This window comes from Lissotriton helveticus, chromosome 7, assembly GCF_964261635.1.
Source record: "Lissotriton helveticus chromosome 7, aLisHel1.1, whole genome shotgun sequence".
In the NCBI taxonomy this organism is placed as follows: domain Eukaryota; kingdom Metazoa; phylum Chordata; class Amphibia; order Caudata; family Salamandridae; genus Lissotriton; species Lissotriton helveticus.
The window spans coordinates 397494744-397520731 of record NC_136068.1 but is presented as its reverse complement, the minus strand read 5'-3'; the positions used below and the strand labels follow the sequence as shown (position 1 = coordinate 397520731).

At 46.5% G+C, this 25988-nt stretch overlaps 1 protein-coding gene across 4 annotated transcripts in view; it reads left to right on the top strand.

The window, feature by feature from the left end:
* Positions 1-6000: 6000 nt before the first annotated feature.
* The window catches only part of MTO1 (mitochondrial tRNA translation optimization 1), a 569440-nt gene continuing 549452 nt past the window's right edge, over positions 6001-25988 (top strand). For 2 of the 4 annotated variants that reach the window (XM_078652253.1, XM_078652251.1), the window contains exon 1: positions 6001-6127. The gene's annotated coding sequence lies outside the window, so the exon portion shown is untranslated. The remainder of the gene's footprint in view (positions 6128-25988) is intronic. The other 2 variants (XM_078652255.1, XM_078652254.1) reach the window with 2 other exon arrangements.

Below are 25988 nucleotides of genomic sequence, written 5' to 3'. Positions count from 1 at the left end.
GGTTTGAAAAAATACGTTTTAAACACAGTATCGGAAGACCAATCAGCGGCCTTCATAATGTCCGTCAAACGCACACCAACAGTAAAAGCCTTAGAGGCCATGGCACCCCGAGCGGAATGAGCTCCGAAAATGGAGACATCAATTCCAGCCTCAGACATGAGCCAACGTACCCAACGGGCCAGGGTAGCCGGCGCCACAGGCTTAAAAGGCTTCTGCAAAGCAATCAGCAACTGACCAGATAAATCTGTGCGAAAAGGAGCAGTACTTACATCATAATCCTTTATGCATTGGACCACACATAACTGTGGGTTCTGAGGAAAAGCAGGATATGTCACAGAAGACATGTTACTCTTGGTGCGCCGGGAAACTGTAAAAGTGACCCCGTCCAGAGAAAACGAACGCCCCGCGAGGTCCAATGCTCGCACATCCGAAATGCGTTTACAAGACACCAAACAAAGTAGCATCGTCAGCTTCGCTGAAAGTTGTTTACGAGACAAGGAAGTGTTGGGAGGCCAAGCCTCCAGAAAACGTAAGACAATGGATACATCCCAAAGGGCCACATACTTTGGACAAGGCGGTTTTACCAGCCGAATGCCACGAAGTAATTTAGAAATCAAGGGATGCTCCCCAATAGGCTTCCCATCAACAAAATCGTGGCCCGCAGAAACAGCGGAGCGAAAAGAATTAACTGTCCTATAAGCAGAACCAGAAGACGCTATGGAGGCAAGAAAATTAACTACTAAAGTAACATCCGCTGAAGCGGGATCCAAGTTCCGTTCAGAACACCAACCACTCCATCGTCGCCAAGCTGATGCATAACGCTTGTGCGTGTTGGGGGCCCAAGCCTCACCGATAAATCGTGTAGCGTCTCCAGATAAGCCAGGGACTTTCCAGCGTTCCCCGAAAGGCGCCACGCAACCAGCCGGAGCTGACCCGACAGAACCAGAGGATGCGGGTGGAGAAGAGGATCTAACAATAAGTTCCACTTCTGTGGAAGCAGGAACGGCGTCGAGCAACTCATCTCCAGAAGATCCGGAAACCACGCCTGAGCCCTCCAAAGAGGAGCTATCAGAATGATCTCCGACTGGAAGTGCTTTGTTCGTGCCAAGACTCGCGGAATCATCGCGAATGGGGGAAACGCATAACAAAGGTGAAGGGGCCAAGTCTGGAGAAAGGCATCCGTGGCCAGAGCCTCCAGATCCGGACGCCAGCTGTAAAACCTGGGCATTGAGGCGAGAGGCGAAAAGATCGATCCAAGGTCGACCCCAGAGGCGAGACAGGTGCCGAAAGACACGGGGATGAAGCCGCCAATCGCTGAAATCCTGCAGATGGCGAGAGTTCCAATCGGCCACCTGATTCTGGCGACCCGGGAGATACTCTGCAATAAGAGTGATCTTCCTCTGAAGGCAGAAGTGCCAGAAGTCCTTCGCAATCTCGGCCAAGAGCTTCGACCTCGTTCCTCCTAATTTGTTCACATATCTCACCGCAGAGATGTTGTCCATGCGGAGCAGTATGCAACAGCTGGTCGCCTGAGGAGCAAGGCTGCGGATCGCAAAAGATCCCGCCAGGAGCTCCAGACAATTGATGTGAAGACTCAGTTCGTCCTGTGACCAACGGCCGCCCGTTGTCACAGACCCGCACCGGGCTCCCCAGCCCCAAAGACTCGCATCCGACTTCAGCACCACATCCGGAGTCGAGCCGAACAGGGCTTTCCCGTTCCAAGCCTCCATGTGGTTGAGCCACCACATCATCTCCGACCTCGCGTCTGGTGACAGAGGAACAAGATCGGAATAGCGAAGACCCTTCTGCAAGTGTCGGATCTTGAGACGTTGCAGGGCCCGATAATGCAAGGGACCCGGAAAGATCGCTTGAATGGATGAAGCCAACAGTCCGACAATCCGAGCGATCGATCGTAAGGAGACACTCTGTTTGGACAACAGTAACGTCAACTCTCTCTTGATAGACCTGACCTTCTGGGAGGGCAAGAGCAGTTGACAAGAGACCGAGTCGATTAGGAAACCCAGGAACTCGATCGACTGAGAGGAATGTAAAAGAGACTTTTGAGGATTCACTAGAAACCCTAGAGACTGCAACAGTTCGACCGTCCATGCCAAATGGGTCTGCAGTTGGACAGGACACTGAGCCATCAACAAAATGTCGTCTAGATATACGATCAGACGCACCCCGCGCACCCTCAGCGATTCCATGACAGGTCTCAGGAGCTTCGTGAAGCACCACGGAGCGGACGAGAGACCGAACGGGAGAACCGTGTACTCGAACCACGTCCCGAACCATTGGAATTGAAGGAAACGGCGATGAGGCTGGAAGATGGGGATGGACAAGTAAGCGTCCTTCAAATCTAGGCGAACCATCCAGTCGCCCTTGCGAAGGAGATCCCTGAGAAGATGGATGGCCTCCATCTTGAAGTGGCGATAGACCACTCCGTTGTTGAGCTCTTTGAGGTTGAGCACCAGGCGAGAACCTCCCCCCTTTTTCTCCACCAGAAACACATTGCTGACGAAGCCCTGCGGGTGCAGAGAAGTCCGCACAATGGCCCTCTTTGTCAGAAGGGACTCTATTTCCGCGGAGATGACGGCCTGATCTCGTTGGGAAAAAACAAGGGGAGAAGGGGCGAGAGGTTGATGGGGAGGATGGTAAAACTCTATGTGGTAACCTTGAACAGTCTGTAACACCCAAGCATCGCTGGAGATTGTACGCCAATTGGGGAGGAAATATTGCACCCTTCCCCCCAGGACAACTGAATCGTAAGGAATTAGGCTCACCTGTGTTTGCGAAATCTTGACGTCCTCCCTGTTGTCCGCCATAACCGCCTTTAGAGGCCTGCCCACGGCCTTTGCGGGAGGGGTAGAAATTGGCTTTGGAACCGGAATAGGAAGACTGCTGACCTCTACCTTGTTGGGACTGAGTGCCACGTTGTTGGCCTGAACCACGGCCGAACGAACGTCCCTGGGAGCGTCCGGCCCTGCCAAAAACCGGGCGGAACGCCCTGCGTAGCTGAGATTGCGCCTTATCCAGGCCACTAAATGTAGAGACGAACTTCGTCAGCTCCTTAAGGAACGGTTGACCAAACAAAAGACCCTGAGCAAGGGGCCCAGATTCCGAAGAAGCCAGTTCAGTTAAACGTGGGTCCATTTTAAGAAGAATGGAACGACGACGCTCCGTTGAAAGGGCACAATTCGCATTGCCCAACTGGCAAATAGCCCGTTGGGCCCAACCAATCAGCTCATCCGGGTCGATGCCAGAAGCAGACCCTTGTGCCTGGTACCCTAAGTCCAGTATCTTAGTGAGCGGACCAAGGAGATCTAACAATTTATCCTGGCATAGACGCCAGGACCTATCAATGCCCTTCTTGGGATCTTTCGTGAACTTCCGAAGGTAGGTAAGGATGGTGGGATCCACCTCAGGAGTCTCAGCGAGTTTGTCTGCCAAATCCGGGCAAGGACATTCGGACCGCAGACGAGAACGCACCTCCTGGTCAAAGGAGTCACGAATATGGGCTTGGACGTACTCTGCGACTTCAGGAGCAGGAAGCCAAGACTTCGAACTAGGGTGGATTATGTCAGTAGGCTCAAAGGTAAGCACCGGAGGATGCGCCGATGCGTCAACAAAATGCTCCTTCCTCGATTTCTTAGCAGGAGGAGCAGAGGGACCAGAAGAGGAGGACGAGGAAGAGGCCTCATCAGTATCTGGGGCAGAGGGCATAGCCCTTTTAGAACTCTTGGAGCTTGACAAAGATTTAGCCAATTTAACAAAGTCTGAAGAGTGTGGATTTCCAGGGGACTTAGAAGAGCGCTTAGCGGACGCAGAAGAAGGAATCCAGCCCTGTTCCTGCGCATAATCCGTCAGGTGACGCTTCAATGGCCCAATGGCACGGACTAGCGCAGTAGTAACAGAATGTTGCACTCCTTGATCAAGTGCATCGACCAAATTGTATTCAAAGGAGTCCTCAGGCTCCGCGTCGTAAGAATAAGAATCATCTTCCTCATAACCAGCCATGATATACCAATGCGAGGCTGAAAAAGGATAGCCAAACAAGAAGCCCACACAGAAAAAGGGAACAGGACACAGAAGTGACCCAGTCAGGGGGAGTGACAACCCCTCTGCAAGCCTACAATGGAGAGCTACACACTCCCCACGCAAAGAAGTTGAAAGTGGAGGGACAGGCTTGCAGAAAGCCACTCTAGGCAAAAGCCTCTACAAATTATCCAACCCCAACTCGATATAAGCAAGGGTGTCAAGCGGGGAGCACAGCGGAAATAGAGCGGCGCGTGACTGAAACGCGCGACCGCTCGTGTCCCCAGTCCCACTCCACCAGCGACGAGGGCTCCAAAGCGCCCGAGTCTAAAGAGAGGCGACCCCGCGCTCCCAAACAAAGACGGCGAACAGGCAAGCCGAGAGAAACACAGCGCAACGAGCGCAGCAGCGGCAATGCGGACGCCGAAGACGGCGAAAGTACACCACTCTGCAAGCAGGCAAGCTGAATGTGCGCGCACAAGGCAAATACAAAGCAGTTAATGCAATAAGCACATGAATGTAAGATAACAAAGGTAAAATGACTAAACTGACTGCGAAGCAGCAAAGAAAGAGGAAGTCTTGCCCTCTATGGTTCTTTATATAGGGATATGTTCTCTATGGTTACCTAAGTGCTCATGGGAGCTGTAGTTTTTCGTTTCTTTACTGTGTTCCTATTGGCTGCTGTTTGTAGTAAAGAAATCGAGAAAGCATAATCTGAGCCTCCTGTCCTGCCATAGAATTACCCCTCCAACCATTCAACTATTGCATTTCTGCCTTTAGGCCTGCACAGCATAATGCTGCCTTTTGGCTAGATTCACACTTTACAAATACCTCACACATACATACAAAATGAGAAGTGGGCCATAGCGTGCTGTTTTAAGATTCACACCCTTCTTTATGTTAGTCACCAACTCAGTACTAGTATTAATTATTCAAATTCAGGAGTAGAGGAAGAGATGTCATCCTCCCCTTGACCCCAAAAAGACACAAGAGGAAGTGGCTTCAGATAACCTACGCAGAACGCTTCATAAACATTATTTTAATATTAGGTTTCCCCCTCAATTTGGTATATGACTTGACACCCATGGGAGATACCTAGCTAGCTTGTCTCACAACGGCAACTGTAACCATGACAGTAATTGTTATTTGCATAAGCAGTGTTTTGTCTGTTGCTGATTTTCCCATATTCATAGTGTGATCGATGGAATGTTGTCAATCATAATTCATACTACACCCATACCTGCCAAGTGACTTCATGTCATGTGTGACACCTCCTGCCAAACCTAGCAAACCTTTGCTTGCTGCGATTGCTGAGCCTCTACTTTCAATGGTGAAAGACAAACTACAAATCCCCGTATGTAACTTGCAGCCAGCAGGTTTAAAGTGGCAGTCTGATTGAAGGGGCCACACATGAATGGGGGCCACTTGCACATACATGTACTTGTATGAGGCTGCTAAAGGGAAGCTTGCACTCTTGCAAGTCCAGCAACACCTGTGCATCATCTCCAACAACCAAGATTTCTAAACGGTTTCATGATTTTAGAAAAGTAAACATTTCCTTTCTCCTGGGCTTTTCTTTTCCCCTTGTTTTCTCTGCTCCACCTCTCGTGGGTCGTTTTGGCCCTTCTGGACAGCTTTTTATCTTCTTTTTCATCTTCTTCCCTTATGTTTATTTCACTTAGTTCCACTCATATCTTTGGTCGCTCAGTCCTGCATGTTGAATTCTTTGTTCATTTCCATCTTGTTTCAGCTGTTTCTCACACCCCTCTACCAACTCCCCCTTCTTATAAACAAAACGCAGCATTTGTTAGTTCTCAATAATTAACGAGCATCTCGTGCGGGCAATAGCTTCCGAACAGCAGACAGTAGAAAGTGAAACCATTCAGCGCATCAGAGCATCAGAGACCTGAGAGATTTGAATGGGTGTGCGCGTAAAGCTGTTGTCATTTTTAGCGCAACCAATGAGAGGCAGCAGGCTGTTAGCCAATCCGAGCTTGTGCTGCCCACCAGGCTCAACGTGTGGAGCAAAAAATACTAGACACCGGCGAGCTTGAGAGTTTAGGGGTTGCGCTAGAAATCGGAAACCAATGAGGTGAGGTGAAAATATGGAACATGACATTGATTGTGAAACGTGAGCTAGTGTTAAGATTTGTGAACGGCGAGGCGACCACACAATAGATTTTTAAGGAACGGCGGTACAGTGAAGTTACTATGCAAGTGGCAGGGGGCGGATGTTTGAGTGGAAGGAATCTAGAGCGGAGTTTTTATGTCACTCCATTCCAGGGGTGCGTAGATTATTGACTTTTTCCACACTGCATTTGCAATATTACAGTTACAATAAAGCAAGTTAAATCAAATGTGAAAGAGTGACCTTTACGTGCTTTAGTTGTTGTCGGATTACATAGGACTGTGAGGTGAAGAATCGGCGCATTCAGGGGCAGAGCGGTTTAGGGCAACTCTAGATTACGTTTTAGTGCCTTGTTTACTCAAGCAACAATTTAGATCTTGACACTCTTATTTATTATCGTCAGAGTGCCCGAATAAATCCGCCGTCCTGTATACTGTCGTGAAGGAGTCTGTTTTTCACCTACCAACCATAAGCACGTCAGAACCTTTAGTGTCAATTTCCTTAATGTTACTGTGTTGTCCTTGTCCCACCGTGATGCTTTTGAAACTGTTTCATTAATTTTCAGTATATTAAATGCATAAGTGCAAGATAACATTCATGGCGAAATAAAGAGCTGCACTCTGTCTTCCCCGTTGATGGCTTGATAAGTGAATGAGTATGCATATCCGAAACTTCAACATAATAGCAACATCTCTGATAAAACCAAAAATGTGTGTCCGTATCATTGTGCAACAAAAATTCGAGTGACACCGTTACCCTCTGTCTTGTTTGAGATGGCCCCACCTTCAGGACATGCTCTTCCCCACAAGCATGTCTCGCCAGTACGGTTTTTGTAGTCTTTCTTCTATTGCCATTGATTACACTAATAAATCCCTTCTCTCTTCCGGGCGGCATACTGGATTTGCTGCTCCGGTATGAAGCTTCCCACAATTATGTAAAACGTGATCATATGTATGGGTTTACAGTTTATTTTATTTATTTATTTTATTTAATGCGATTTTATATAGCGCGAATTTTACCCAAAGGTCTCAGAGCGCTTTACAAAAGGATCAGTTACATTTACATAAGGACTAAGGAGTACATGAGTTACATAAATAAGATACAAATAAAAAAACTCTAAATTCACAAAAGAATGGTAGTAAGTACATACGTCTACTACATGTACTAGCGGTTAGAGTTCCATATATGCAAGTTGAAAATTCACTCAAGGGAAAGATACAAACAGAAAAACTCTAAATGTACATAAAAATGGTAGTAAGTACATACGTCTACTACTGATACTAGTGGTTAGAGTTGCATATATACAAGTTGCAAATCACTCAAGATTACATTTTAAAAAGCGATTAGGCTTGAACAATTATATATTACATATTTACGGAGCATCACATTCTTGCCGTCGTGCAGCCAAGAGTTCAGGTGGTGTTGCCATTAGGGCAGTGGTCGAAGTGGGCGGGATCGGCAAGGCACGGCGTGCCCCTACTTCTTTAATTCTAAAGATTCCGTCCCCCTACTTTTTTATTTTGAAAATGCGTCCCAGGACGCAATAAATCGCCTATAGATGAAGCTCGGCGTTCCTGGCGCTAGTGACGGGTGGGGCTGAAGAGAAGTAACAGGACTCTGTCTTTTCCTTCTTGCCCAGAGAATACAAAGACAGTGTCCACTTCTGCTCTGCCGCTTCAGCTGACCCCCCACTCTTTCCTTCTTTCTGTCTAGCAGTTCTTCGCTTACTGAAAACCGTTGCTTCAAGACGGGGTTCTCACTCTCTTTCCTCCTTTCTTTTATTTGTTCCCCTTTGAAATGGATATAAAAAAGAAAAACACTTTTGTTGGAAAAGTCGTATTTTTCTGACATTTTAATTCCAAAGTGCAGCAGCCGGAATAAAAGGTTACAAATATGAAAAATAACTAAATAAAGTAAGACAGAGTGGTAGCAAACTGGCCAGATTGATTTTATTCACACCCAAACACATTAGCGCCACTTTTACAGAGTTTGCCAGCGAAGCGCTATTTTTGTTTTCTTGTCTTTGTTTTCCCTGGACTTGGAACTAGTGCACCAATCCTGGAGGTGCTGCAATGCGTGGACTGGAAAACAAAATGTGTATGGCGGCTCTGCGTCCAGGCATGAGGTATTTTTACCATACTGCTTACGTATTGTAAGGATACAAGCAATGGACATTGAAATGGGTCCATTCAGGGCCCTGTAGTCATGTCCTTAACTTTTCAGGCAAAAGCACTCACTGATTTCTGAATAGTGAGTTTAAAAGCGTTAAGGTAACCATGTTGTTCCTGCTTACATTTCACATTGTGCTACATTTTGCATTCCCTATGAGTGTTTGCTTTTTCCAGGATGTTGTTACTTTTTTTTTTTGTAGGCCGCATATTGCTCTTGTCTAGTGCGTAATTTAAATTGAGGCAAATCCAGGTTTTTGTAGCCGGCAACAATTGGGTTATAGTTGAAGGCAGTGTGAGTTTTTCACAGTGGGGCAGTATGGTGTTCAGTGGGGGAGAGGATTTAACACTATGGCCAGAGCTGCTGAATTTGGAACTGGGGACCAGGTTCAGCCTTAATACCCAGTCCACCAGACCACTCTCCTGAGAGAGCACAATCTCATGCTAGACATGAAGAAGCCTTCGCAAGACCTTAGAAGCCCTGATGTCGTAGCACCAGCAGATGGACCCTAGCATGACAAGTGTAGATTAACCTTCAAGGCTTGTCCACCACTATCCATACTGAAGTTCACCTCCAGTCTTACGGGCAGGCCTATTAAGCATCACACCCTTGAACAACAGTAACCCTGTCACTGAGATCACGGGACACTTGAGAAGGGCCAGCTCTAGGGCGGTGCCACCGGTGTACCGCATCGGGTGCTGACTTTAGGTGGAGGTATCATGTTTGCAAGTATTATGGTTTTAAAAGCGCTTGCTGCCTCCTTCCTGACCTCCAGCAATTTTCGGCATCAATAAAAATGTCATGATGACTGGTGATTAATGTTCTCCCTAGAAAGAGATCAGAATTTTGTTTAGTGGAAGTTTTGACTCATGGAAAGGTAGCTCAGAGGGTTAATGTACCTGCTGCAAAGAACATGTACCATGCAGATCACAAAGTGCACACAATGTAAATAGGTCAGTGGGCTACTGATTTTGTCAGAGAGATCCTTTTGTTATTTGCAGTTTATAAGTTAAATTCCTAACATAGAACAGTGAGCTATTAACTGTCATCTACGAGCTGCATACAAACTGCAAGGTGTAAATTAGAGTGTTCTGTTTGCCCCCCCAGTCTTTGATTATGCTAATGTTGCAAAAAGTGTTCTCTTGGACAGAAATCCATTCTTATTATTAAAGAGAACCCCCAACCATGGTATTATGTTTTAAATTCCGGGTATTGTGTTTATCCAGACCAATCACTATAAAACTATACGGCCTACTAGTATGGTTGCCATGTGACTCCTACACCTTGTAGCCCTTAGTCTTATGTAACATTATCTATGCATTGCTTTACACACATATGATTCACTGTCTCTGTGTAATGTGTGTGATGTAAAGTGCTCTAACACCCTACAATGGTATGTGTGGCGCTGTAAATCAAATTAAATGCATCTGAGAGAGAGTGTGGTTATGGAGACTTGAGGGGCACAGTTTGAGGGTGGTAGTGAGGGAATCCACGGCAGAGGTCGTATTTGGGGGGCACTAACAAACAATAATGCACAGGGCACCACCAGTGCTCAGGCCGGCCCTGCCCTTGAGGCCAGTCTGCCACACCCATAGTACCACCATTGGCCTTGTTTCAGCAGAAGTATCTGCAACTCACCAGGGATTGGCAATGCAGGATTTGCACACACACCAAACTAAGTTCGCAAACATCACAGTCTCTCTGCTTCATTCACAAGCACTTTTAACATATGCTGCCTGCCGTGGGGCCCCTGTAATTCATTATGCAGCAAAGGAGGACAAAATGATGCCGCAGTGTTGACTAAATTATGAATTAAAAAAAGGCTGCAGAGTAATGAAGTATATTTTCTAATATTTTAGTATTTTGACGCGTACACATGCTAAGAGTCTCTGGGAAGATGTTGCCTTATTAGTACCAGTGTAACATACAAATGCAGCGGTGAGAAAGGTGATCAGTCAACCTTTGCAATAGGCCATCACTCCGCAGCAACACAAGTCACATTTTTTATTAACTTTTGATACGTTTGGGCTACAGTTTATTAGTTTAAATGATCAGATCATGCAGCAGATCTTGCATTATGAGGCAAATATGGTTGATCCATAATTATATATAAAACATTTGCAAACTAGGATATTTTGCCATTCATGTTTGAACTGCTGTTGTAGAACAAGCATTGGAAATGCAATAGGTCTCGCATTAGAAAAGTTGGAGTTATTGGTCTTGTAAATGACATATTTTATTTATTTGTTGGTTTTTAAAATTGCTAAATTGATGGCTTTGTCATTTACAATGCCAATAGTTATAACTTTCGCGAATGTGACACCTATAGCATTTGGAATGCAACATGTTTTGTATTTACGTGACTTAGATGGCAGCTCTGGTCGTTAGGCCACATCTCTAGAGAGCAGGAGAGTGCAGCAGGGGAGAGAAGCACAGCAATGCACTAGGTCTCGCATTAGGAAAGTTTGAGCTATTGGTATTGTAAAGGACACATTTTTTATTTATGTGCTTGTTTTGAAAATAGCGAAATTAATAGCTTTGTTATTTACAATGCCAATAGTTTTATCTTTCGCAAATGTGACACCTATTGTAACACAATATGTGTTGTGAGGGTGAGTGAGGGTGAGGGGTTGAGGGTGAGGGTGAGGGGGTGAGTGAGGGTGAGGGGTTGAGGGTGAGGGTGAGGGTGAGTGAGGGTGAGGGGTTGAGGGTGAGGGGTTGAGGGTGAGGGTGAGTGAGGGTGAGGGTGAGTGAGGGTGAGGTTGAGGGTGAGTGAGGGTGAGGGGTTGAGGGTGAGTGAGGGTGAGTGAGGGTGAGGGTGAGAGGGTGAGGGTGAGTGAGGGGTTGAGGGTGAGGGAGGGTGAGGGGTTGAGGGTGAGAGGGTGAGGGTGAGTGAGGGTGAGGGGTTGAGGGTGAGTGAGGGTGAGGGAGGGTGAGGGGTTGAGGGTGAGTGAGGGTGAGTGAGAGTGAGGGTGAGTGAGGGGTTGAGGGTGAGGGGTTGAGGGTGAGTGAGGGTGAGGGGTTGAGGGTGAGTGAGGGTGAGGGGTTGAGGGTGGATGAGGGTGAGTGAGGGTGAGGGTGAGTGAGGGGTTGAGGGTGAGTGAGGGTGAGGGTGAGTGAGGGTGAGGGGTTGAGGGTGAGTGAGGGTGAGGGTGAGGGTGAGTGAGGGTGAGGGGTTGAGGGTGAGGGGTTGAGGGTGAGTGAGGTTGAGGGTGAGTGAGGGTGAGGGGTTGAGGGTGAGTGAGGGTGAGGGGTTGAGGGTGAGTGAGGGTGAGGGTGAGTGAGGGTGAGGGTGAGAGGGTGAGGGTGAGTGAGGGTGAGGGGTTGAGGGTGAGTGAGGGTGAGGGTGAGTGAGGGTGAGGGATGGTGAGGGGTTGAGGGTGAGTGAGGGTGAGTGAGAGTGAGGGTGAGTGAGGGGTTGAGGGTGAGTGAGGGTGAGGGGTTGAGGGTGAGTGAGGGTGAGGGGTTGAGGGTGGATGAGGGTGAGTGAGGGTGAGGGTGAGTGAGGGGTTGAGGGTGAGTGAGGGTGAGGGTGAGTGAGGGTGAGGGGTTGAGGGTGAGTGAGGGTGAGGGTGAGTGAGGGTGAGGGTGAGTGAGGGTGAGGGGTTGAGGGTGAGTGAGGGTGAGTGAGGGTGAGGGTGAGTGAGGGTGAGGGTGAGTGAGGGTGAGGGGTTGAGGGTGAGTGAGGGTGAGTGAGGGTGAGGGTGAATGAGGGTGAGTGAGGGTGAGGGTGAGGGGGTGAGTGAGGGTGAGTGAGGGTGAGTGAGGGTGAGGGGTTGAGGGTGAGTGAGGGTGGGTGAGGGGTTGAGGGTGAGTGAGGGTGAGGGTGGGTGAGGGGGAGCGAGGGTGAGGGTGAGTGAGGGTGAGGGTGGGTGAGGGTGAGTGAGGGTGAGGGGTTGAGGGTGAGTGAGGGTGAGGGGTTGAGGGTGAGGGTGAGTGAGGGTGAGGGGTTGAGGGTGAGGAGGGTGAGGGTGAGTGAGGTTGAGGGTGAGTGAGGGTGAGTGAGAGTGAGGGTGAGTGAGGGGTTGAGGGTGAGGGTGAGAGGGTGAGGGGTTGAGGGTGAGTGAGGGTGAGGGGTTGAGGGTGGGTGAGGGTGAGTGAGGGTGAGGGTGAGGGGTTGAGGGTGAGTGAGGGTGAGGGTGAGTGAGGGTGAGTGAGGGTGAGTGAGGGTGAGTGAGGTTGAGGGTGAGTGAGGGTGAGGGTGAGTGAGGGTGAGGGGTTGAGGGTGAGTGAGGGTGAGTGAGGGTGAGGGTGAATGAGGGTGAGTGAGGGTGAGGGGGTGAGGGTGAGGGGTTGAGGGTGAGTGAGGGTGAGTGAGGGTGAGGGGTTGAGGATGAGTGAGGGTGAGGGTGAGTGAAGGTGAGGGTGAGCGAGGGTGAGGGTGAGTGAGGGTGAGGGTGAGTGAGAGTGAGGGTGAGTGAGGGTGAGGGGTTGAGGGTGAGTGAGGGTGAGGGTGAGGGTGGGTGAGGGTGAGTGAGGGTGAGGGTGAGTGAGGGCGAGTGAGGGTGAGGGGTTGAGGGTGAGTGAGGGTGAGGGTGAGGGTGAGTGAGGGTGAGGGTGAATGAGGGTGAGTGAGGGTGAGGGTGAGGGGTTGAGGGTGAGGGTGAGTGAGGGTGAGGGTGAGTGAGGGTGAGGGGTTGAGGGTGAGGGTGAGTGAGGGTGAGGGTGAGGGGTTGAGGGTGGGTGAGGTTGAGGGTGAGTGAAGGTGAGGGTGAGCGAGGGTGAGGGTGAGTGAGGGTGAGTGTGAGTGAGGGTGAGTGTGAGGGGAGATGTATATGGGCATATAACGAGAAAGCGAAAGTGAAAGAACAGGTGATGTGGAGGACTCGGAGGTAATCAGAACGGAGCCGAACGCAGAGGAGATGGCTTCGAGCTCCAGTACAGGTAGAGAGAGGAATGACAAGGACACGAGGGCAGCTTGGGAAGGACTTCTGCTGATTACCTTCAAGTACCGTCTTCCACTGCCAAGTAAACTGCTCTCAGGACAGAAAGGGCAGAGGGGGAGCATGAAACAGAAGACAGGTATAGTGACTAAGCAAAGGGCAGGGCGACAAACAAGAATAATGATCATACGGATAGGGGTTCAAAGACGGCAAGGATGAGGCTCATGAAATTACGCGTTGGCAATTTGGATAAATACATTAAATGATTACGTTAAACAGAGTAGGCTATAGCCAGAGAGAGGAGGCATGCAGGGAAAGAAGTTAAGGCAAGAGGGAATCCAGGCCAGACTCTCCTGCTCTGGATTCATAATAGAGTGTGAAGAGGGTTATTAGATGACGTGCAATATTAGGATGTAAAACTGTTAACAAAAAAACCTTTAGAAATAAACATTTTTACGCAATAAAGTGCTGTAGTAGTTTGATGCACTAAAATCACACTAACGCTGCTATGATTGGTTCCTGGCAGTGCTCTTTGCAACCAGACTGGAGATGCATATGAAGCGGTACTGATTCTCACAAGAATGAAAACTGGTCTAATGAACAGACTATATGTTTACAGACTCATCTATGAAACAGCAACTTTGTTACCCACAAAAACATAACTAAAACAGACAATAGGTCCAGGTCATTGTTGAGATTGCACACAACAACTTAAGACACCGAAGGGGAGACACACGGCGGGCAGGGGAGGGGGCGGAGCGGGGAGAGCGGCATGAGGGTGTGAAGCAGCCGGGGCCTTTCAAGTGAATCTAAGCTTCACTTCAAAGGTGTGGGAGGAGTGTGGCTTTGGGAACAGATGGCGATTTGATGATGTGCACGCGCATTTTAGGTCAATGCGCTTGCGCATTGACCTAAAAGCGCACGGGCACAGCACCAAATCGCCACAGTTAGTTAAACTTTGTTTAAAGCCCTATAGTCTCGCTTCTCTCAATGCGCATGCGCATTGATGGGTCACGAGACCTAAAAAGGGAGAAGTGCTGATGACAGAAACTCCATGGTTGAGAGACAAATGGCTTGTGCTTCCACATTTTATTGTATTTGGAATATTCTGTGATTAGAAGCATATCCCACTTTGTGAAGATATATTTATGTCAATAACTCATTAAAACCTTAAATAATCATGTGTATCCGTTGGTTGATTAAACTGGGCAGTGAAATGCCAAACAAATACTAAAAATTGGGATGTTTGCTCATTCTGGCCACACCTCTGGCTCCGCCCATTAATCCAATCCCTGGGTTATTCCCGCTCTCCCATTCTCCACACACAGTTCCCCAACTTTTTCCCCCCCACTTCGACCACTGAATTAGGGGCGGTGGCCTTGGGTCGGTAGGGAGGTGGAGATGGCCGTGGGGGTAGAAGGCCGGGTGGTGGTAGGCGGAAGCAGCATGCTGGATCCCTTGGCTGATGTTGATGCCGATTGGTGTCGTGGCTCGGGCCCCGCTCCTTTGCCGGTCCTTGCACTGTGTACCTTCTGTCTCGGGGAAGGTCCTCGACCCCGGGATCCTCAAGGGGCATCGCACTTATCGCTGTGGGCCCAGGCGTGCAGAAACAGACGGCCCCTTCGCACAGCTCTCGTTCAGTCGGCAGTGAGACAGTTTGTGTTTTCGGCCGCTGAGCCAAGGTAGTCATTCAAAGTGACGCGGAGGGTGAAACGCTCTTAGATTATATGCTGAACTGGAGCGGGGAGCGGAGATGTGTAACGTTTGCGCACCATGGGGACGCCTGTAAACAGTGGCATAGCTAGGTCTTTGGCCACCAGTGGCGGCCCTTCGTTTGTCACCTGCTGCAGCCAAAGGAAAGAGGGAGGGGGGGTGGGTGCTGGCTATTCCTGTGATGGCAGCAAGTAAGAGCAGGGTGATGCAAGTAGCCTCTAAGTGATTGCTTTAAGTATTTATTAAATAACAAGAATAGAACAGGTAGGAGCCAGGTAGCGCAGCTTCCACTCCAAGACCTCTCATAACGAATGTCTTGGACTGGAATCAGCAAGCAGAATGTAACAACAATTCCATGCCTCGCTCCGGTAAGAGGATACAATAAAAAGAATACAATGACACAACACCCCCCCCAAACACAACGAAAAGAAATGCAACTGTAAATGTAAGCAAAAAACGAACAATGAACTGAATAAGGATACACAAATAGCAAAAGGAAACAGTTACATTATACATTCCTTCAACCATGCGGGAAGGACCCTTTTCCTTTTGCCACCATCCCTGACACTCCCTTCCACAACTGCAGGGTCGTTAACACCAGATTGCACCTCCTCCACCGCAGCAGCTCCTTCTAAAACTTTCTTGCTCTGCACCTCTTCCACCGCAGCAGCTCCCTCCAAAACTTCCCTGCTCCTCACCACTCTCTCCTCCATAACACCTTCCTCTCCATTATTGACTACTTGATCTCTATATATTAATGATTTGGGAAATACGCTGGGGAAAGAATGCCAGGACCTTCCACAAGTCGGTAAGAGACCTATACCAACACTAATGTATGTCGACAATGCGTTTTTAATGTCACGCACCCCATTAGGGATGCAGAGGCTAGTTGATTGTTTTGCCGCTTATATGGCCAAATTAGGTCTAAAAGTCAACATTTCTAAAACCATCGTGATGATTTGCGGGTCAGGGATCACACATTTTAGACCCATTTCACTCAAAAGGACACAAATTGACCGCTGCAATACCTTTTCCTACCTGGGAATACTTTTTGATGAGAGGGGGACATGGACCCAGGCTATTAAAACAAGGAAATTGCTGTTTTCCAAAGCTGTAGCCGCACTTTTTAATTTTAGTAAGAAACTGGGGAAACGGGAACCAGAGGTCCTAATACAGATTTACAAGGCGAAATGCATTTCAATAGCCACATATGGGGCAGGTATTTGGGGCCACGAGAGCGTCAACTCACTCCAATGTATTGAAAATACGTTTTTAAGATTCTTATTGGCTGTCCCGGTTAGCACCTCTACCTATATCTGTCACACTGAATTGGGCTTGCCTTTTATATCGGATATATGTAAAATTCAACTTGTATTCCAGTGGCATAGAATCTGGACTTCCGACTCACTGGAGCTTAATAGACAGATATTTTTAGACTGTGATAAATTGGATGGGGTGCGAAAGATTAGATGGCTTGAGTATATTAAAACTTTTTTTGTTTTTTGGTGATCTCGGCCACCCTGAATATTTTTCGGACCCCCTCAGTTTACTAGATATAAATAGGAAAGAACTTAAAACTAGCTGTCTCTTTTATGTGGACAACAAGAGAAGGTATACAGAATACCAAACAGTTTCGGTCCAAGCCCACCAGTTGATAGTGGCAAGTGACAGACTCCAGCCCTACCTAACTATGTTTACAAGAGAACATGATAGATTCTTGTTAACCCGTCTGAGATTGGGTACTTTTCATCGGCTTGTTACCTTCCCTTCCCAAAACAACTGGTCAAAGGAGTTGTGTAACTTTCCTTGCGATGATGTATCCTCTCAATCGACGATGCATGTACTGTTTTTTTGTAAATTCTATTCCTATAACAGACATAGGTGGATTTTGCCAATTTAAAAAAACCGAGGCCTAAGACAATGCCGGCCTGCTTTCCTGTTTCTACAAACATTAGGAGAAGAACAGTTGACCGTTTCAATTTTAATATTTTTAAAGTTGGTGATAAAATGTATCATGATGTAAAAAAAATATATATATATATATTCTTTTAATTTTTTGGACATGACTTGCACTGTTACTGTACGGATTAATATAATTCTAATGTGTGTATATATCATCCCTAATATTTTATTGTGCTTTTATGATTACTTTTTTTAATTGAATAAAGCTGAATAAAGCTGATTGAATTGAAATTAAATTGAATTGACTACTTGATTGATCAGGACTCTGTTAAAAAAATCTTCCACCCACTCCGTGTCCTTTCATCCACTCTCTTGTAATGAATGCTCTTTCTGCACCACCTCAAAATCCTGCACAGGTCCCATAGCCACACTTTTTAAGTTCCACACCTTCCCATTCCTCAACCTCACGGCATTGCGCAGGACCTCCACAACTTCCTGAGGTGCTCTAAACTGACTCTCCCCTTTGGGAATCTTACCGGGGTTTCTCACTCGTACCCAATCACCCACTCTCACTTGCACTTCCTTCACTCCATGAGGTTTGCCATAATATACTTTACTCTTGTTGTGGGTGTCATCCAAATTATTTTTTTATATCTTGGGCCGACCACTGCTCCACCATTCCATTTGAAAGCCGTGCCGGAGAAAATTTGCATCTGGGCTTCCTACCTCTCATAATGACAAAAGAAGACAAATCCGTTGCATCATGTATAGTCACTCTATAAGCCCACACAGCCTTTTGTATCTCCAACTTCCAGTCTCCCTCAGTTTACATATAGCTGCCTGAATGACACCCTTTAGCACTTTGTTAAAGTGTTCCACTGTGCCATTTCCACTGTGGTTATAAAGGGACGTGGTTTTATGCTTTACTCCGACCCTTTCAAAATAGAACTTAGCACTTTTGGATGTTAACTGCACTCCATTATTGCTTAAAAGAATGACAGGCAACCCTTCCATCACAAAAATCTTGTCCAGAAACTGAAGGACAGTATTAGTATCCACCTTCTCCACAATTTCTACCACTGGCCACTTGGGGGAAAAACAAGTCAATGGCAACAATTCCATATTCCTGTTATTCACCTACTGGGCCAAAAATCTCCACAGCGACGAATTCCCAAGGTAAACTCGGAATTAACCCTTCAGACATTGGTGGTCTTAAGGTCTTCAAAGACTTGTCTGCTGAAGAACATACATCACACCCTCTCACAAATATCTCCACAGCCTCGTCCACACCTGGCCTCCCGAAAACACCCTTGACAACGGACTTGGTCCTAGCCACTCCAAAATGCCCTTCATGGCAAAGTTGCAAAACCTTGTTCCTCACACCTTCTGGTGGCACAACTCTGTCCCCTCTCATAATCAATTCTCTCTCCACAGACAACTCTATTTTGACTTCCCAAAAAGTTCGCAACTCATCCGTTACGCCCTCCTTCCTAGTCAACCCTACACACAAATAGAGCAAAACATCTTGTAATGTTTTTTCTTTTAATTGTTCCTCAAGCCACTCTGTCTTTTTGATTGCTGATTTCTCAAAATCTGTATAAAGGCAATCTTAAAATCCCCCCATGGGTCGTCCACACACTCCTACATTGGAACCGTCATCCTGGATAAACAGTCTGCCAGGTACATATACCAGTTTGTACACATATTCCTCCAATCTCATCGAAAGCCTCGCCAGCCTAGCAGACGCTGCCACACTGCCCTCCGTAGTTAGAATTTTTTTACCAATGTTCGATGATCAGTGCGTATGGTGACAGCCTTCCCCAGACGAAAGCACGGAAATTTTCTAACGCCCAGGCACAAGCCAACGCTTCCCTCTCAATAATAGGATATCTGCTTTCTGTAGGTGACAACGACCTAGAAGCCAATAGAATTATCTTTTTGCTGCCCTCCACACTTTTCTGTGACAATACTGCTCCCAGTACCTTGTTGCTGGCATCGGTCATCAAATAACATTCCAACTCTGGGTCAAAAGTACTCAGAGCTGTTACTCTTTCTAAATCAGATTTGATCTGACGAAACTCCGCCTCACAATTTGTAGCCCACTCAAATTTGGTATTCTTCAGCAACAAACGTATATTAAAAACCTTACTGGCCTACGGGTCTGATACAGATCCCTGTTATATCATGGACAGATGGTTGCTTCCTAGTGGTAGTTATAGCAGAGCGCTGTATACCAGATCAGTAGAGAAAAATCTGACTGGACCGACCAGGGTGGCGGTAAGTATATGGCATGATTACTAGTTCGCTTGGATGGAAGGACCGCTTGACTTTGGCTACCCCTCTCCTCGGATCTGATAGGTTTGGCAAGCTATGGAATACGAAGGGCTTTGACAAATGGGACCTGATAGGGATTACCACTGTAGGTGATCTCTGGGCGAAAGGGAAGATTAAGTCATTTGCTGAATTACAAACTGAATACGAGCTGAGTGGGACGGAGTATTTTCGTTATGCGCAGGTTAGTCATGCAGTGAGATCGGTCTTCCCCGAGGGGGAGGAGATACCGGAGGCATCCCCCTTGGAGGACCGCATACTAGAGGGACATCTGCCCGATAGCACCATTTCTCTTATTTATAAAAAAACTGATAAATCACAGAGTGGATCTCCTGGTGGATTTGAGGGATAAGTGGACCCGAGATGGTCTCGAAATTGATGATGAAGACTGGCAATCTGCAATCTCCTCTCCAAAGGAGGTTGCGATTCCAGCAAGGTTGAGACTCGTCCAGCTGAAAGTACTCCACAGAGTTTATGTCACGGGTCCACGTCTGATTAGAATGGGTTTAACGGAGAAAGGTCTGTGTAAGCGGGGATGTGGTCAAATGAGGACATTTCTCCATATCATATGGGAATGTCGGTATATGGTAAACTACTAGGGCTTTGTCCATGATGTTATGCAGGAAGTGACAGGTGTGGCGCTCTTGCGGGAAGCTAGGAGATGCTTGCTGAATATTTGGGAGCCTACGGACCTAACCACTGCACAGACCCATTGGGTCACGTTGGGGGCCATGATTGCTAAGCGAAATATAGCACAGCAGTGGTGCTCTGAAAGGCCGCCAACGATAGGGGGGTGGAAGGAAAGTATGGATTGGTGTATGTTCCGTGAAAAAACTGTTTACCTCGCAAGGGGTCGTCCTCCGAAGTGGAACAATGTCTGGAGCCCTTGAAATAATTATAGAGGGAATATTTGTGTGCCACCTGCAAATGTAGTCTTTGATGTCCCACTTTCCCCATGACCCGTATATGTGAATATTTATGATATCGATGTTTTGTCCCCCCCGCCAATATTTATTGTATTGTGTCTTGACACTGTGAACGACCTGCTTCTGTACTATGCGCCGATGTGTTTATTGATGCCTTGTTTTAATAAAAAGAAATATATAAAAAAAAACTTTACTGGCAAAATTGGAAATAATCTTTGCACAATATTCTGCCATACCCAAAAAGGATCTCCCTTCATACTTGTTTGCTGGTGTACATGTGCCAACAATAGTATTTACCAATGAGGGTTTGGGCCTCGCACCATCTTCACATATTATGTGTCCCAAATAAGATACACTTCTCTGAGCAAACTTGCACTTGCTGAGCTCCACAGTCAAGCCTACATCTTGCAACTCTCCTAACACTTCTCTCAACTTACCATTGTAACCCTCCTTGGATTTAGCAGAAATTAAAATGTTATCCTGGAAGAAACTCACTCAACACATTTTCCCAAACGGCCTGTGCATTAGCGGCTGAAATACCACAGCTGCTGATGCGAGGTCAAATGGGATATGTTTAAATTGGTAGCAACCAAAAGGTGTTATAAAGGCTGTAAGTTTCCTGGACTCCGGCGTGAGCATAACCTGGTGGTACGCTGCCAAAAGATCAATGGTGGAGAACCAAGTTGCTCCCTTGAGAGATGACACCATCTCATTGATCTTTGGCAACGGAAACCATTCAATGACAATGTTATTGTTCAAATGGCGCAAGTCAATGCATAGACAAATCTTTCCATTACTTTTGCGTGCTACCACTACTGGAGAAATCCATTCAGAACTTTCCACCTCTTCAATCACATCCTTTTCAATCAGCCCTTCCAATTCTTTTAACACTTCATCTCTAATTAAGATAGGAATGCCTCTCACCTTATGCACTTTAGATTTAGCATCCTTTTTCAGTACAATGGTATGCTTGAACCCCTTCAGCACACCTAATTTGTTTCTCAAAAACCTTTGGAAAATCCTTAGTCATAACATTCCCCATACTGCTACCTTCATCCACAATGAGTACTTTATCCTCGCTGTTGGGGTCTAGGATAATATGCACATTTTTCTGGCCCATCCAACCTAAAACTGATGGTCCCAGTTTGGCCACATAGAGTTTCCCTCTTGCTGACCTCCCCTTAAATAATAAGAATGTCAACCACCTAGCATACTGATTTTCTCTCCCGTGAAGCTCACTGGGTTAACATCAGTGGGAGTCAACTGTTGTCCAATTTTGCCTACAAACCTTGCTTTCCAAATGTCCTCGCTTACAATAGTGTTTAGTGATCCAGAGTCTGCAAACATTTTAACATGTACTTCCTCTATTTACATGTCACACACTGGTTTCCCTTCTATTTAGCTGTCTGAAATGTTTATCACAAAACTGCCCTGTAAATTCTTCACACATTCCCATGAAAAACTTTACACTTCAACTTCACTAGCTTCAGGACTGTTCACCTCTAACATAGTTGTTATATTACCTTTCTTCCTTCTACACGCTTTACTAAAATGTCCAGTTAACCCACAAATACTACATTTTTGTTTTGTCGCACAACAAAATATGCTGAATGCCAAATGTTCTCTGCTTTTGCAGCGATAGCATCTTCTCGCCTCTGGTCTCTTTCCCTCCAATGCATTTATCTACGGCTTGTTCTGGTTTTTGCTCATGCTCTGTATTTTGAAACCCCCGCCAGTATCCTTGTCTGAATCTTTAAGTTCTGTCGCACATCTCCTGGACATTTCTGATTTTCACTCTATTGTCAACACATCTTCCAGTGGTGCATCCCCATTGATCCACAGACGTTTTGGATTGTTGAATTGTTACTATGCATGACTAATTGATCACATAAAATCACCATGTAGACTACCGAACTTACAATTCAATGGCTCGTTTATTTAATTCATCAATGTTCTGCTTTCTTTAAAAAAATCTGTAACGTACCACGCCAATCCAAACCTTTGATGCAAAGTAGTTGTCTAGATCTTTCAAATCCAGTTCAAAAACATGTACTTCTCCGCTTGTAACCATCTTTGCCATGCAGGTTTATGTTTTCAATCCCACTGGCCCTAATAAATGCAACACAATTCTTTTCATCTGTTCTGCTTTCATCTTACCAGTCTCGGCCACAGCCTTGATATAATTAATGAAATAGTCCTTCCATTCCACCCACTTCATTGCTGGCTGTGGACCTGCCACCCAAAATGTATGTGGAGGGTTGATAGTTAAGTTCTGCTGAGCCATGCTCTACTTGGTATATATCCCTTAGTTCTATGCCCTTCCTTAGATTAGTTGTAATAAAGGCCTGTTATATGGTTGTAAACTAGGCTCAAAATGTATTAAAAAAACAACCTGTTGCCCCTTGTGGCAAGGGTTGTAATGTTTAAAAGAAACTGCCCCCGACTTCCTCATCTGTTCCTTCAGTGTAACTCCAAACCAAAAAAACATTAGGGACTTGTTTTGGACTATTACGGGGGCTCAGACCACTGTTGGGCTTCTTTGACGCATCTACGCGTCCGGTCATCATTCAGGCGACAGTTTTGTCCAGACTTGATTATGCCTGCTCCCTCTATCTAGGGTCCAATAAGGCAGTGGTTGTGAGGTGGGGTGCAAAGGGCACAGAATGCAGCATCAAGAACCCTTTTAGGCTTCAGCAAGTCTTGCTCTGTGTCCAACGCCATCCGCTGTCTTCATTGGTTACCTGTGGCCAGGCGTATCGAATTTAAAACCCTATGTACTTCCTTTAAGGTTTTGAAACTGGCCACCCCTTCTATTCTGGCCAATCTTCTTTCGCCATATGCCCCACCACGGCTTCTGCGCTCACAGGGCCAGCACTTGGTGGTGGTTCTCCGGATATGTAGAGCTCGTGCCAGCGGCCGCTCCTTTCGCTACAGTGCTGCCACTCTTTGGAACACACTCCCTGTGCAGATTTGTGGTCTCAACAATTACCTAGAATTGAGGAAGGCCATTATGACTTTTCTCTTCCCTTCATCTTAGTTCATGCCTGCTCTTTTGCTATGTCAGTCTTTCCTACACTAGCGCCGGGACGCCCCTTTGCAGAGGCAGCTGTCGCTCTTTATAAGACACAATAACATAACATAACGTAACAAAATAAGCAACAGTTAAGTACTTCCTTAGTGATTTCTGGACCATGAAAAGAACATCCTGCAATGAAAGTGATTACTAATGCATACACTCCAACTAACACTCTCCATGAACCCAGGCCTGCTGGAATAAACAGGAGAGTATATTTTCTCTACAGGAAGGAATGAAGCTAAAAGTAAAATGGCTTCTACATAAAAATAAAATAGTTTCCTCAAGCATACTCAGTGTATTTTTTCCTTGAACAGAATGTACAGTGTTGGGATTAAAATGTTTATGAAGAAATATGCTTTGCAAGCAAAATACTTTCTGAATATGCCATCATGTACGTGCAAAGTAACTTAAAAGTCATCGTCTAAAAAGATGTCAAGTTTAAACGTGAATTAATTTAAAATCAGATTTCACCATAAGTCGGATTTTTCACCATAATTCCAAAGACACCAAACCAAACATGAATGAGTTAGCTGTTCCCATTTGGAAGTTACAGCCTATTAAATGTAATAAGGTAACTCCAATGTTATCCTACGGGAGAGGTAAGATTTGCAGTAGTGAAAAACAAATGTAAGAGTTTTTCACTACCAGGACATGTGAAACTTAAAAGTGTGTGTCCTACATTTTAAATTCACTGTGCTGTGCGCTCTGGGATGTCCAGAGCCTACCCTAGGGATGACATATATGTATTAAAAAGGACGGTTTATGCCTGGCTAAATGTTTATTTTGCCAGGTCGAAATGTCAAGTTAAAACTGCACACACAGGCTGCAATGGCAGCCTGAGGCATGTTTTAAAGTGCTGCTCAGGTGGGTGGCACAATCCGCCCTGCAGGCCCACTAGTAGCATTTCATTTACAGGCCCTGGGCACAATGTAGTGCCATTTTGCTTCGGACTTACAAGTAAATTAAGGATAGGATTGGATAGTAAAGTGCAGTTATACCAAGTGGTGTCAAGGTGCTTAGCGAACAGGGAGGAGTGAGAACGCGAACAACCAGCTAGGAGGCAAAGAGCCAGGTCTTCAAAAGTTTCCTGAAGACCGGAAGTGAGTCCGCCTTAGAAATGGGAAGAGGCAAAGAGTTACAGAGTTTAGCTGCTGCCACAGAGAATGAGCGACCACCCCATTTGGACCTGCGAAATCTGGGAGAACAGTTTTGTTTAGAGAAGAGGATCTCAAGGCCCTACCTGGAGTATACCACTGAAACATGGTTTTAAGATATGATGAGCCATGGCTATGCATTACCTTTTACACCAAATTCAGAACCTTGAAGGAGATGCTCTTCCTGATGGGAAGCAAGTGCAAGGCTCGAATTCCTTCCCTCACTGGCTGATACTTCAGGATGTCAAGTATCCGCCTTGCCTCAGCGTTCTGTACCACCTGAAGCTAGTTCAGGGAGCCTGCGCTGATGTTGAGGTACGAAGCGTTGCTGTAGTCCAGCCGGGAGGTGACTAGTGCAAGGATAGTGGGCTGGTGTAGCTCCAATGGGATATATGGTAATACTTTCCTCAAGCTTTTAAGGATGTTAAAGCAGGTGCTGAATGTACGGTTCACCTGGGCATCAAAAGACAGGCCCTCGTCGAAGGGGACCCCCAGATTATTAGCAGCTTTAACCAAAACGGAAAGGGGACCGCAATACATTGCATGTCATTACAACATGGTTATTGCAATCACCGCCTTGCTACATTGCATACCATTATAATACAAGACGTTACAAAGACTTGCTGTAGGGGGCACTGGATGTTGGAATATTATAATTTACTATTCCAACTCCAGTCTGTGCAACAGTAGGGAAGGTGTTGGATTTTAAATCCATCATCTTCTGCCCCCTGCAGCAAGTCGTTGTAACGACTTGCGTCGTAAGGGTTTACGATGTAACAACGCAGTCGTTGTAACGACCTCATTGTAATGGCATGCGATGTACCACATGCGATGTAAACTATGTTTCCCCTTTTGGGAAACAGATTGCAAACCAATAGATATGGAAGCAATGATTTGTATGTCATCCGCAAAGGAGAGCACCTGAAACCTGATCGATCTCACCAAATTTGCCAAAGGGGTCACATAGAGGTTAAAAAGAGTGGGTGCTGAGTGAAGATCCCTGTGGGACCCCACAAGGAAGGTCAAAGGCCTTTGCTTTAAAGCCTCCACAACTGACGATGTGGGTTCTACCGCTCATAAAAGATTGGAGAAGCTTTAGGGCCCTCCCAGTGACTGCTGCTTCCCGTAGTCGCTGAGTCATTAGAGCTGGGGAGATGGTATTGAATGCCGGCGCGAGGTCGGGGAGAATTAACAACGCAGATCCCCCTTGGTCAACCTGCATGCAGATACAGTCAGAGACTGCTACCAAGGCAAATTCAGTGCTGTGACCGGCCCGAAATCTATTCTGAGAGCTGTCCAGGATTTCCTGGGATTTAATATGTTTCATCAGCTCAACATTGATACATTTTTCCAGGATTTTGGCCAGGGCGAGGAGATGGGAGATAGGTCGAATGTTCGTCAACTCTGAGGGATCGGCGTTGTGTTTTTCAAGGAGAGGTGAGACAATTGCTTTCTTCCAGGTGACTGGATAGTGCCTGAACATAAGTGTGTTATTGAAGACCTTGCACAGGAAGTTAGCTATTGAATCGGGAGCAAGTCTAAATGTGGAGAACATGCAGGGATCAGAAAGTGCTCTGGACTTCAGGCCAAGTAAAAGTTCCTTGGTTCGTGGAGCAGTGATTGAAGGAAAAGGGGACAGAGCAAGCTTCCCGGGATCCTGGCTAGGCTTCC